At 49.9% G+C, this 13,172-nt stretch overlaps 1 long non-coding RNA gene across 1 annotated transcript; it reads left to right on the forward strand.

Moving 5' to 3' along the window:
• Positions 1-5,570: 5,570 nt before the first annotated feature.
• On the forward strand, positions 5,571-12,184 carry LOC142930918 (uncharacterized). Its single transcript, XR_012946901.1, has 2 exons — positions 5,571-6,185; positions 10,999-12,184. It is a non-coding gene; the product is annotated as an uncharacterized LOC142930918 (long non-coding RNA).
• The last annotated feature ends 988 nt before the right edge of the window (positions 12,185-13,172 follow it).

Below are 13,172 nucleotides of genomic sequence, written 5' to 3' on the forward strand. Positions count from 1 at the left end.
CTCTCATCTCGCACCCTCCTATCCCGTCACCTCCTCTCTCTCTCTCTCCTTACTGTCTCCATTCCTCAAATCCTTCTCTCTCTCTCTCCCCGAGGCTCTCTCAGCCCCCCCCCCCCCTGAACATCGCCTTATCTCACCACCTGTATCCTTCACTTGTATTCACTTCCTCCCTTCAACCCCATATCTTAATTCTCGCTCACCCCTCCTCCCTGCCTATCCCTCCTCCTTCTCCCATCCCCCTCGTGGCGCAGCATCTGGGCTGAAGGAGCTGTCAAGGAACGCGCGGACCCCATTTAGTGAGCGAGATATATACTCTTCCCACACTCTGCCCACACTCTCTCCACACTCTCCCTCTCCCCACACTCTCCCTCTCCCCACACTCTCCCCGCACTCTCCCCACACTCTCCCCGCACTCTCCCCGCACTCTCCCCACACTCTCCCCACACTCTCCCTCTCCCCACACTCCCCCTCCACCCACACTCTCCCACACTCTCCCTCTCCCCACACTCTCCCCACACTCTCCCCGCACTCTCCCTCTCCCCACACTTCCCCTCCACCCACACTCTCCCCACACTCTCCCTCTCCCCACACTCTCCCCACACTCTCCCCGCACTCTCCCTCTCCCCGCACTCTCCCCACACTCTCCTCGCCCTCTCCCTCTCCTCTCCCTCTCCTCGCCCTCTCCCCGCGCTCTCCCTCACCTCCTGCCCCTCCCACGTGGTGCGTGCAATGTACGCGTGTATGTTGCACTTCTTTCGTACCGCATGCAGCCAACCGCGCTCATCGGAGCTGCTGGGGAAAGACACCGAACTGAGCACACGCGCACACACACACAAAACATCCGTAACGAAATGAGTCTGTCAATCCAGATGATGATTTAAAAGTGGCACAGCTCCCACAGTGGCTTCCTAACATCGGCAAGGAATGAGCGTTCCAGACGGCTCGCAGAAGCGCGTCCGAACGCGCCGCGCGATTCGACGGCTGAGCCAGAAATCCGCCGTTGCTGCAGAGGATGACCACCCGACTGTCGTGTGGTGCCCCTCACAATCAGCGCTTCCATCTCCGACTCTCTAACCCCTTAACCTTATCTCTTACGCTAATGCTACCCTTAACCCTGCACCTCCCCCCCCCGCCCCATCATCTCTCGCCGTGCGCTTAACCCAAACCTCTCGTCCTAATCCGACGATGAAACCCGATACCGTTGGAGAAAGTGCTGATGGCAAGCAGCTATGACGTGCCGGGCACGCCACGAGAGGGAGTAAGGTGGCCAGCACCCACGGCCGGCCGCCTTTGTCTCACCAGTGCCGGTGTCGACACACACCGCACCGGGTAACGACCGAGTCTAACCGACGGGTGGCCCCGGGACCGGTTCAGATGTCACTCACTACTGGCGTTAGCTGTGGCCTGGGATCTAACTCGTCTTTACAACAATGCTGATGATGATGACGATGAAACAATTTGTGTAACGCGCACCAATGCATCACGTCCGTCAGTGACCGTGAGTCTCAGGCGCGGGATCAAGGTGAGTGTCACTCAAGAGCCAGGCGAAAGAGGTGGGGCCTTTCAGAGAGAGGTGGACGTCTTTAAGATAGAGGTGGGGGGAGGGGGAGTTTAAGAGAGGGGTGGGGCCTGTAAGTGCCCCTTAGAAGTCCGCGCAGATTGATTATATTCTTGCTTATATTCTTGGTTCTTTCGGTAAAGTCACGTGACTTTACCGAAAGAACCAAGAATATGAATCCCTGCAGTCAGGAAAGCTTTAAATAAAAAAAATGATGCTGCTGCTGTGAATGTGCAGCAGCAGCGGTGGGAACGATGACGACGATGATGATGACGACGACGATGACGACTATGATGACGACAATGATGACGACAACGATTATGATGATGACGACGGGAAAGGGGGGGGCTGCCACAGAGACACGACGCCTGGCAGTGGCCACGGTTTTGCTCCTTGGTGGAGAGAGGAGTGACCAGGGATGAGGAGGGAGGAGGAGGGATGAGGAGGGAGGAGGGATGAGGAGGGAGGAGGAGGAGGTGTGTGAGCAGCGCCTCTGCTGCTGCTGCTGCTGCTGCTGCAGAAAAAGAGGCGACAGGAGAGTCACGTGGGGGCCGCTTGGACCGATGAGACATCACCGGTGTGCGAGAGGGCCGCAACACATTTGACGACGACGACGACGACGATAGGGGCTGTTTTCACCACGGAGGACCGCACGTCAGGGGCCGCACTGAAGGCCACCAGGGTACCGCCAGTGGCCTCGCGGGCATTGCATCGAAGGCCACTGCCGTGAGCAGGCCGTGGTGGCTGTGGGGGAACCAGCGGAGGGTTCGGAGGGAGGGTGACGCATGCTGCCAAGCGCCATGCGGGCTAGGTGATTGTGCACGCGTTGCGGAATTTGCTCGAGAGGCGCTTTGATAGTCTCTAATTTTATACTTATATTGAGTAGTATTTCGTGGTGTATGCTTTCTCGAGAGGTTATTTTATGGTATTTTATTTATACTTATCTCAAGGCGCCATATAACGCAGTTTAAAAACGGCAACAACATACGGAGTGATTTTGATTGCCAGGGCAGAGCAAGGGCCGAGGAAAGAGCGCTCATAACAGAGGGCACGCGGGGGGAGGAGGCACCATCTAGCTACAAGGGAGGGACGGGGAGGAGTGGAGGCGCATGGTGAGGGAAGGGAATGGGCGATGGAGAAGAGGTGAGGGGAGGGAAACTGCTTAATGTTACATGGTAAGCATTGAGTCTATGGGCAGTGTTTAGTCAATAGGCAGTGTTGAGTCTATGGGTAGTATTAGTCTATGGACAGTGCTGAGTCTATGGGCAGTGTTGAGTCTACGGGCAGTGTTAGTCTATGGGCAGTGTTGAGTCTAAGGGCAGTGTTGAGTCTATGGGCAGTGTTGAGTCTATGGGCAGTGTTGAGTCTAAGGACAGTGCTGAGTCAACGGGCAGTGTTGAGTCTATGGGCAGTGTTGAGTCTATGGGCAGTGTTGAGTCTACGGGCAGTGTTGAGCCTATGGGCAGTGTTGAGTCTATGGGCAGTGTTGAGTCTGCGGGCAGTATAAATTTCGATTTAAAGCTTTCGTGACTGCAGGGATTCATATTCTTGGTTCTTTCAGTAAAGACACGTAGAAGGGAAATAATAAAATAATACAAATAAAACAATAAAATTCTCACGACGCTTCGATTGCAACACAAGCAATCATCATCAGGTGTGAAAACCATAGCACGAAAATTTGAAAAAAGTGGCGCTTTTTTCTGAACGTTAGCACCAAGGACAGCAACTGGCGGTTGTTTAGACGGACGAGTCCATCTCAGCTCGGAACGGTGGAGGGGGGAGCTAGAAAGAGAATGGAATGCGGTCTGAAAGTCACTGTAAGCGTGAACACAATCAATTAAGACCCTAAATGGTTTATCAAATCCTTCCAATGATTACTAAGCCAGAATACATCTTCTCGGTTGAAATTGTCTCTGGGTTTGTATATGTGGATAGCCTCATGAACGAATCTCTCATGGTAGCCAGATGGCTTGCAGAGAACCTCTGTCTTGGAGAAGTCAATGTCATGTGAGCCCATTGAATTATAACAGTGATCTGCCACGGCTGAGGTGTTGGTCCTACCGTGTTTTAGGTCTGCTTTGTGTTCACAGATGCGGTCCGAGACATGTCGTTTGGTTTCTCCAATGTAACTGCTATCACAGAGGCAACTTAGTTTGTAGACGCCAGGGTACTGTGTGTCTGGAATCACATATTTTTACAGACGGGACCAGATCACGGATTTTACGTACTGTGTTTAATGGGACCTGGATATTGTGTTTATTTAAGATTTTGGAGATATTTTTTGTGACCCCCGCAATGTAGGGTAAGGTGATGGTTTTGAATGGCTCCTCAAGAGGGTCCTTCTTCATGGTTGGAGTGATGGGTTTGCGGATTGTGTAGTCGGAGTAACAATTAGCCTTGAGAGCTTGGTGTACGTGCTTGAGTTCACTGGTAATGTGTTCCTGGTCGGAGATGCATTGGGCTCTATGGTATAGAGCAGGGGTGGGCAAATTTTTTGACTCGCGGGCCACAATGGGTTCTAAAATTTGACAGAGGGGCCGGGCCAGGAACAGATGGATGGAGTGTTTGTGTGAACTAAATATAATTGACATGTAAAAATCATTACATGAAAGGATTTGGCCTTTAACAGGTAGCAAAGCATTTATTTGCAAGGCAATTTAACAAATTGCACCAACATGAACAATACAAAAACATGTCGTAACTCCCGGTCAAAGTGCGCCATCTAATGGGGAAATGGGGGCATTACAGGAGAAAGGTAAAATTTAATTTAATAATAATAATATTTGGACAAGTTCGGCGGGCCGGATTAAAAAGCCCAACGGGCCGTATACGGCCCGGGGGCCGTACTTTGCCCATGTCTGGTGTAGAGTCTTGATGAGGGAATTCTTATGGGATGGATGGTGGTGGGAATCCGGTTTTAGGTAAGCATCCGTATGGGTAGCTTTCCTGTAGACAGAGTGGCTCATTGAACCATCAGGTCTCTTTTTTATTAGGACATCCAAAAAAGGTAGCTTGCCATATTTTTCGACTTCCATGGTAAATCTGATGGTTGTGTGTATGGAATTGATGTAGTCGAGGAATTGGTCTAGAGCAGGCCGGCCATGTAGCCAGATGACAAACGTGTCATCCACGTACCTCTTCCATAAGGTTGGGCGTGGAGTGGCAGTCTGGATGGCGTCAGTCTCAAATTTATCCATGAAAACGTTGGCTACAACCGGGCAGTGTTGAGTCTATGGGCAGTGTTGAGTCTATGGGCAGTGTTGAGTCTATGGGCAGTGTTGAGTCTATGGGCAGTGTTGAGTCTATGGGCAGTGTTGAGTCTATGGGCAGTGTTGAGTCTATGGGCAGTGTTGAGTCTATGGGCAGTGTTGAGTCTATGGGCAGTGTTGAGTCTATGGACAGTGTTGCGTCTATTGTGCAGTGTTGAGTCTATGGGCAGGGTTGAGTCTATGGGCAGTGTTGAGTCTATGGGCAGTGCTGCTCAATGTACAGAGGAAGATGATTCTAGTGGAGGGAAGACCGAACAAGGGCGGAGTTGCCATCGGGGGAGGGGAGGGTGTACGAGCTATTTGACCATACTTCCCCACTTTGGTCAGTGCGGGTTGGATGAAGGGGTTGAGTGGCATTGCCGGGTCGGGGATATTCTCGGGAGAATGAAGCTGTGCCCCCCCTCCCACCCCCCTTAGCGTGACGCCCGTGGATAACTGTGACAGCGGTGAGTGATGAGTTGAGTGAGTGAACGATTGTAAATTCTAGTGATGTTCTTTAATGGCTTGGGAGGTGAACATTAAAGGAGCATTAAAGCAAATGCGGTCGAGTCCGTGTGCTCTAAAGAGTTGATGACAGTAATTTGCAGCTCCTCGCTCAATCCACTGCTGGATAGCGGCCTCACCATGCCGTGTCGGTCACGATGGGGATGGTTGGGGGGGGGGGGGTTATGGGGGTACTTTGACATCAACTCGAAAGAATGGAAAGAAAAAAACATCTAACAACCCCCCCCCCCCCCAAAAAAAATGTAATCTCGGGACACGCCAATAAAAGTATCGTGCATAGCTCGATCGGTTTGAGTGGAGAAGCCTCGAGAAAAAAACCTAAAGTTCTACATCTGTTGCTCTTTTGAGTGTCTCGCGCTAAACTCTCACGCGTACATTTACGATGCCTTTCGTGGGTCAACCGAGTCGTGAAGTCGCGAGCCATGGGGAGACTCACTTTGAGTACGGTAGTGCGTGCGTGTGTGTGCGCATGTATTTGTATGCGCGTGTGCGTGTGTGTGCGTCGTCCTGAAATGAGTACCTGGAGCGGTGTGCAGTAAACATCGCCACTGGGGGGGGAGACAAAGGCGGCCGGGCGTGGTGCTGGCCACTCACCCCCTCGTGTGACGTTCCGGCCTTTGTTGGTGCTCCCTAACTTACCCCAAATGTCTGTCAAGGATAATTGGGGGACCATTGCATCTGTATATATGTTAATGCGTGTGCATCTTTGTTTATGTGTGTTTGTTGGCACAGTAGGGGGCGCAGGTGGTGCATCAGCCAGTCATCTTGGTCATCTCAGTCAGTCGACCCGTGGCACCTGGGTCTGCCCCGTGACCTCCTGCCAGCGGGCGTTCGACACTTCACGTGGCCTCAAGGTGCACATAGCCTGGCACAAGCGTCGTGGTGACGTCACCGCCACTTAGTGGCGATTGGTGGTGGTTGTTGTTGTGCATTAGAAGCGGTGGCGCAGTGGTTAGCACACCGCGCTGTGAACCCACTAAACAGAATTCGAACCCGGGCCACGGCAAACATCGGTGACACGTGCTAATATGAACCTCATCTGTGGCCTCTCCTAGGTCGACTCAGCCTTAGACGGCTACCAGGCACTGCGCGTAAACATGATCAGCACTGGGGACACAAAGGTGCGAGCGTGCGTTGTGTTGGCCACCAACCCCCTCGTGTACCGTAGCAGCCTTCATCATCAGCTTAATAGAGAAAAAAAAACGACACCGCGCGTCCCATGCTGTAGGTCTCAATGCGCCAAAACAATTGGGAAGTTTACATACTTACTCAGCGAGGCAGAGATCGCAGACCAACACGATGCTCAAATACAAAGCCGAATAGACAATGCACGCTCACTCGCCCACCGAACACACAAAGATTCCCCGTATAGACTTAACAGACTATTCTTTTTTGTCTTTCGGTAAGGTCACGGAGATATAAAAAAACAATAATAATAAATAATAATGAAAATCAAGTGAATAAAAAAGAATACAAATGTCAGGACTAATGGAAATTATAGATAATTACTGAATTAGGCAGAGATTCCTCAGCAGCTTCCCCCCCCCCCCCATACTGATAACGATTTGCTTGTGTTGCAATCGAAACGTCGCGATATTTTTATTATTTTTCATTAACTTTATTTCCATTTTTATTATTTATTATTGTTATTATTTTTTCGATCTACGTGACTTCACCGAAAGACCCAAAGAATATGAATTCCTGCAGTCACGAAAGCTTTAAGTCAAGATTTAACAAACTATTGGGGCAAGTGCTGCTCGCGATCATCTATGAAGGCCGGCACGTTCACACCATGGGGTGAGTGGCCAGCGCCACGTCCGGCCGCCTTTGTTTCCCTCATGGCGATGTTTACACACCGCACCAGGTACTCATTTGAGGCTGAGTCAAACCAGAGTAGACCTACAACCGGTTCACATAATTGTTGCTGGTGTTGGGCGTGAGCTGGAATCAAACTCAGATGGCCGGGTTCGTAGCGTGGCATGCTCACCATTACACTACCGCTCGCCATGCGCACCCACCCACTGACTCTCTCATCCACCAAACCACTCACTCATTCACACACGTGCACACCTACTGACCCACGGCACTCACCCAACCACTCATCCATCCACCTAACCACTCACTCTACGCATCCATCCGCCCACTCAATCATCCACTCAATCACCTATTCACTCATCATCATAATAATCATCAAATCAAATACAACGTTCATAAACAATGCAGAACAGACGATGTACACAACAAAGCATAAGTAAAACTGAAAATCTAATCTGTGCTTTAGGTCACTCCCAATATTTAGACAATGAGTCTGTTTGTTTTACTTGCTTTGCGTTAAGCGGAACCCCCGTATTTAATAAGGATGGCTCTTGCCAATAACAATCTGATAGTGCAGCAGCATTTCTTTAACAAGCCTGACTTTATATTCTTAGCTCTTTCGGTAAAGTCACGTTGAAGGGAAACAATAAAATAATAATATATATATATAAAACAATAAAAAAAATCAAAATTTAAGCCTGACTTTGTTGATGAGACCGAGAATGTTGAAACCAATCCAGCAGCATTTGCTTGCTTAGGCAAATGCCTTTGGATATAATTATAGTCTGGGAAGCCAAAAGACAGATGGACTAAAAATTATATGTATATCAATCATACCTTATATTATCACCTCATACAGATTTGCATTTGTGCTTTTGCGTCAATTATAAAATTGTACATAAGATGACCGTGGTTGAGATGAAGCGTGGTGTTGTTATTACAAGTCGTGGTGTAGTGACGGTGACAGGAGAGCAGGTGGGAGAGATTAAGGAGGGATTGGGGTAGTGATTGGGGTAGTTATAGGGATAGTCATAAGGGTTGGGGTAGTGATAGGGGTAGTGATAAGGGTAGGGGTCGTGATAGGGGTAGTGATAGGGGTAGTGATAGGGGTTGGAGTAGGCCTGGTCGTAGTGGGGGGCGGGGACAGGGAGTAGCAGACCTGGGCCGTGTTCTTGATTTTACAATTAATCCGAAAACTTTCTGAAAATCCGGCTGGGTCTCGAAACGGAAGTTTGGACGATCCACAAAGAGGTTTTTGTTTCAGGACTGATCTGGAAACGGCACGTCACAACGATTAAGTGACGTCACAGCGTGACGTCAAAACGTGACGTCAAAAGCAATGGCGGCACGAGGCATCGCTTGACGAAGTCTCGTTAAATTATAATCAAAGAATCGCTAAACGCAAGGTGAATGATTACACGTGTTGAAACTCCACAAATTACACAATTTAACGAACCTCTGCATTAAATTAGTATGTTACGTGAATTACCATGAAACAGGGGGAAACAATATATCCCAAACAATCCTAAACTAACCAAACTCCTGTAATCTGACGTGCTTAAATCCAAGACTGACTTCGTCAAGCGGAGGCAGTGGACGTCGCAGGTCCTCTCCTTACGGTTCAGAATCAGTATTCATCGTTGAGGAATCCGATGAGCTATGAAGCTCTTTTTCACACATGTCCAGTCGGGGCACGGGGTCAGAACGCTACAACAACAAACAATACGAAAAACACAATAGGCCTGCAAAGTATAGCAAAGGTGAACAAATCACTTTGAAAAGATATTTCCAAATAAATCCAAACTATATTATATATTTTAATCTTACCAGGTAAAGCCCACTGTGATATGAGTTGCTCGCTGACAGCACGGTGCCCCAACAGTCTAAAGGGATACACGGGGGGAAGAGGTTGGAGGGAAGAGTTGGTGCCGCGTCTTTGTGTGCAAGCAAGCGAGACAGGAGTGGCGATAACAGGACGAGAGAGAGAGAGGAGTCTGACAGCTCCGGAGGTCGGGTTTGATGTTTCTACCCTGGCACACATGGTTCCTGTGTAGAACAAAACCTCTCCAACCTCCTCTGTCATCACCTCGCATATCTCCCCCCCCCCCGTACCGTCGCCCCCTCTCATCTCGGCAGTCACTCACGCGAGGTCTCACAGTCACCCACGTACAGAGACACACTTCACATCAACATGGACACACACACGCACACACACACACAAAGACCCCCCCCCCCCCGTATAGCCTTAACAAACTGTTGGGGCAAGTGCTATTAGCGAGCACTTATGCAGGCCACCACGGCAGACGCAGAGGTAGGTGGTTAACTCCACGCCCGGCCGCCTTTGTCTCCTTAGTGGCGATGTTTACACACCGCACCAGGTACTGATTTCAGGCTGAGTCGACCTAGGGGAGGCCCAAGACCGGATCAGATCATTGTCGCGGATTCGTAGCGCAGCGTGCTCGCCGCTACACTACCGCTCCCCACAAACAAATGCACATCTACAATAGCACACACACACATACACACACGTGCTAATACACACTCTGAACCAGCGTCCTCATCCAAGCAGAAACACACAGGCTCATACACATACACGCCTACGATAATACACACATACACGTTCTAATGCAAGCACTTAAACACATTCCAGTACACCCACACGCGCAGACAAATATAAATGCCGTACAAATGATTCCCAAAGGTCGCTTTTTACAAACTGAAGTGCAGTTAGCGAGCACCTGTTAATGCCGTCACGCCAAAGAGTGGCCGTGACGGCATCACGACGCTTTCGCCAGGCTAGGTGTTCGAATACACGAAGACAAACACGCTGAGCCGATGCTGCTGGCGATGATAATGCTGATCAAGACGATGAAGTCGATAGTAACGATGATAATGCCGATAGTGGCGATAGATGATGATGATTATGATAATACTGATGATGAATGATGATGGTAGTGATGAAGGCGATGCCGATTATGATCATGATGGTGATGACGACAAGAGCGATGATTATTATAATGTTGATGAGAATGATGATGGTGGTGGTAATGAAGGCGGCGATGATAAGTATGATAATTCTGATGATGAATGATGATGGTGATGTTTATGATGATGATGATGACGACGACGATGGCGATGATAATTATCATAATGCTGCTGATGATGATGACTATAATAATGCTGATCATCATGATGACGATCGTGATGATGCACTGCCCACTGCACCACCAGCAAACTGCACTCCACTACTTCCTACTGCAGCATCGCACACTCCCCCACCGTCTTTGTCTCCCCCCCCCCCCGCCTCTCTCTCTCTCTCCCTCTCTCGATGGCTCTGTCGCATTTGAGCAGGAGAGACATCTGAGGCGGGATTGACAGCACCAATGTGAGGCCCCTTCGCGCGAAGCTCCGAATTCTCTCGTCCGTGTGTTGGGGCCGATAACGACCCATCGAAAGAAGGGAGCCTCCAGAATGCTCTCTCTCGCTCCCCTCTCTCTCTCGCGTTGGCTCTCTCTCTCTCTCGCGCTCTCCTTGTCTCTTGTTTAACTGCCCCAGTGGCTATCGGCCGCTCGCCCTCGTAACGAGCGTGACAGAAATCCCTTTGTTCCGCGTCCTTGGCCTAGTTTCGCGTGCCGAGATGTCATCCACACGAGCTCGAGCGGCAGAAGGGAGATGGGCGGGAGGGAAGGGACGGGAGGGGAGTAGATTTTGAGAAAAGTTTGGAGGAGCTTGAGCTGAGTGAGTCTCGCCGACTCTGTGATATCGCAGCCTGTCAACGACCGACGGCATTGAGTCAACAAATTGTCCCTCTAATTTCTCTCTCTCTCTCTCGCTCGCCCTTCCTTCTGACAGATTTTGCAGGGTCTCGCGCGGTTCACGCACAACCTCCCCGAGGATCACCCTCAGTCTCGGCATCACCGCCACCGCCATCTGGCTTGAGGTCTTCTCTTCCCATGGGTATCACTCCGATCTCTGTCCCAGTCACGTGTCCTTCCACTCATCCTCTTCCACCCATCATACCACGCGTCCCACCCATCACAACCAACTACAAGTTGATAATCTTATCCTCCATCCTGCACCACGCGTCCCACCGCTGCTGCTGCTGCTGTTCTCAGTCGATGACGTTGACTCATTTCTATTTCGATGGTGACCCCACCTCCCAAGAGCACCAACAATGTACTAGTGACGAATTGGCCACGTTCTGTTTACGTGACAACCCTTACTAGTCGGCTGTGTCGGGTGGTGGCGGAGTTTTAACGACACAACATTTATATATTTACTCGATCTAACCCAAAAAAACCTTGATTATGGACCAACAATGCAGTTCTTCAGGAACTACTTTATGGGTTTTATTCATAATAGGTTAGATCCTTTCTGACAATATGACCGGTACTAAGATGTTAAAATACCAAACTGAAACATTTATTTCCGGTTTTAAGAAAGGAAACCTTTTGCAAGGAATAATGTCTGCGTTACCCCTCAAAAACTTGTGGTGAACATGCAAACAAAAACACGTGCTCTGGTAGAACATGATGCATTGTGTTCGACACTGATTGGTCCACACCAGAGGCAGCTTTCTTTAGAGCCTACAGTCTCACTAACAGTGTTAGACCAGAGGACGCCAAAAGGCGAAGAGCACAAAGACAATGCCACTATCGGGACATTGATAGTTCAAGGCGAATAGCCACATCACCCTTGCCAGTATAAACAATAATATAAGAATAGGCTTTAACCTTCCTGGTAATGAAACAGTTGTGTCAAAGACGTTAAAACACTAAACAGGAACCTCCTGCAGGGAATCGTGTCTGCATTAAGGGGCCGTCCATAAATGACGTCACGCAATTTTTGACGATTTTTTACACCCCCTCCCTCGTCACACGGCGTCACAAAAAGTCAGACCCCCCCTCAAATATGACGTCACAAAGCCCTGCCGCCCCCCCCCCCAAAAAAAATAAAACATGCTTCAAATCGTATTTAATGTGGCGCTGCAGTCTGATGTTGTAGGAGAAAACATTTATTAAAAAGTCAATTTAATTAAGTAGAACGTGTTGTCTATATTTATTTAAAGTTGCGCATTTTTATGTGACGTCACATTTCTCAACACCCCCCCCCCCCCTCGTCACACATCGTCACAAATGTCTGACCACCCCCCCCCCCACATTAGGTGCGTGACGTCATTTATGGATGGCCCCTAGCCACACACGGTACTTGTGGTGAACATGCAAACAAAAAAGAAGATTCTCTGGCAGAGCACCAACAATGCAGTGCTTCAGGAAGTGTTGATGGGTTTGTTTATTTTCATTTTTGTGCACAACGAATGGACGCCGCGTAACACTTCGCCCGTGGGTTCATCTCGAAACGTCTGCTCCACGTGGCCAATGTGACGACGTAATTCATTACACCACCACCACCACCACCGAGCCGATGAAAAATTAATTATTTTAAAAAGTTGTTGTTGTTGTCACGCGATGGGCAAATGTGGTGCCGTCAGCAGCAACAAAAAAGCCCCCCGGAGGAATTCCAAAAAATAAAAAACCCCGAGCAAAAAAATGTTGCCCGACGTTTCGCAGGGGCGACCACACCCAAGCAAAGCCCGGCTTCTCGCACGAGCGCATGGGTTGCAAGTCGTTGGTGCCGCGGCAGGCGAAGCGGTACTTGTGGAGAGACAAAGGCGGTCGGGCGTGAGGGCGAGGGGGGGGGGCGTTGCTGGCCACACCAACTCTAAGCTCCCCCCCCCCGCCCCAACTCCCGTCGTGCGAAGCAAAGTTTAGTTGAGAGGAGCCGCAGAGAAGTTGCGCGAGCCCAAAGCCTTCACCTTCCCGGGAGAGACGCCGCCACATCGCAGATGATTTGGATGTAAACGTGGGGATCATCTCACGGGTGGGGGTGGAGGAGGAGGAGGAGGAGGGGGGAGGTGAGGTGGGGGTGTGGGTGGGTGGGTGGGGAGGGAAAAATCATAACTCCCCTAATTAAAGCATCGAGTGCAGCACCGGACCAAAAATTATAACTTCGTTAAAGTCCCCGCG

This window comes from Petromyzon marinus, chromosome 45, assembly GCF_048934315.1.
Source record: "Petromyzon marinus isolate PM22_M1 ecotype Great Lakes invasive population chromosome 45, UKy_Petmar_22M1.pri1.0, whole genome shotgun sequence".
Classification (NCBI taxonomy): domain Eukaryota; kingdom Metazoa; phylum Chordata; class Hyperoartia; order Petromyzontiformes; family Petromyzontidae; genus Petromyzon; species Petromyzon marinus.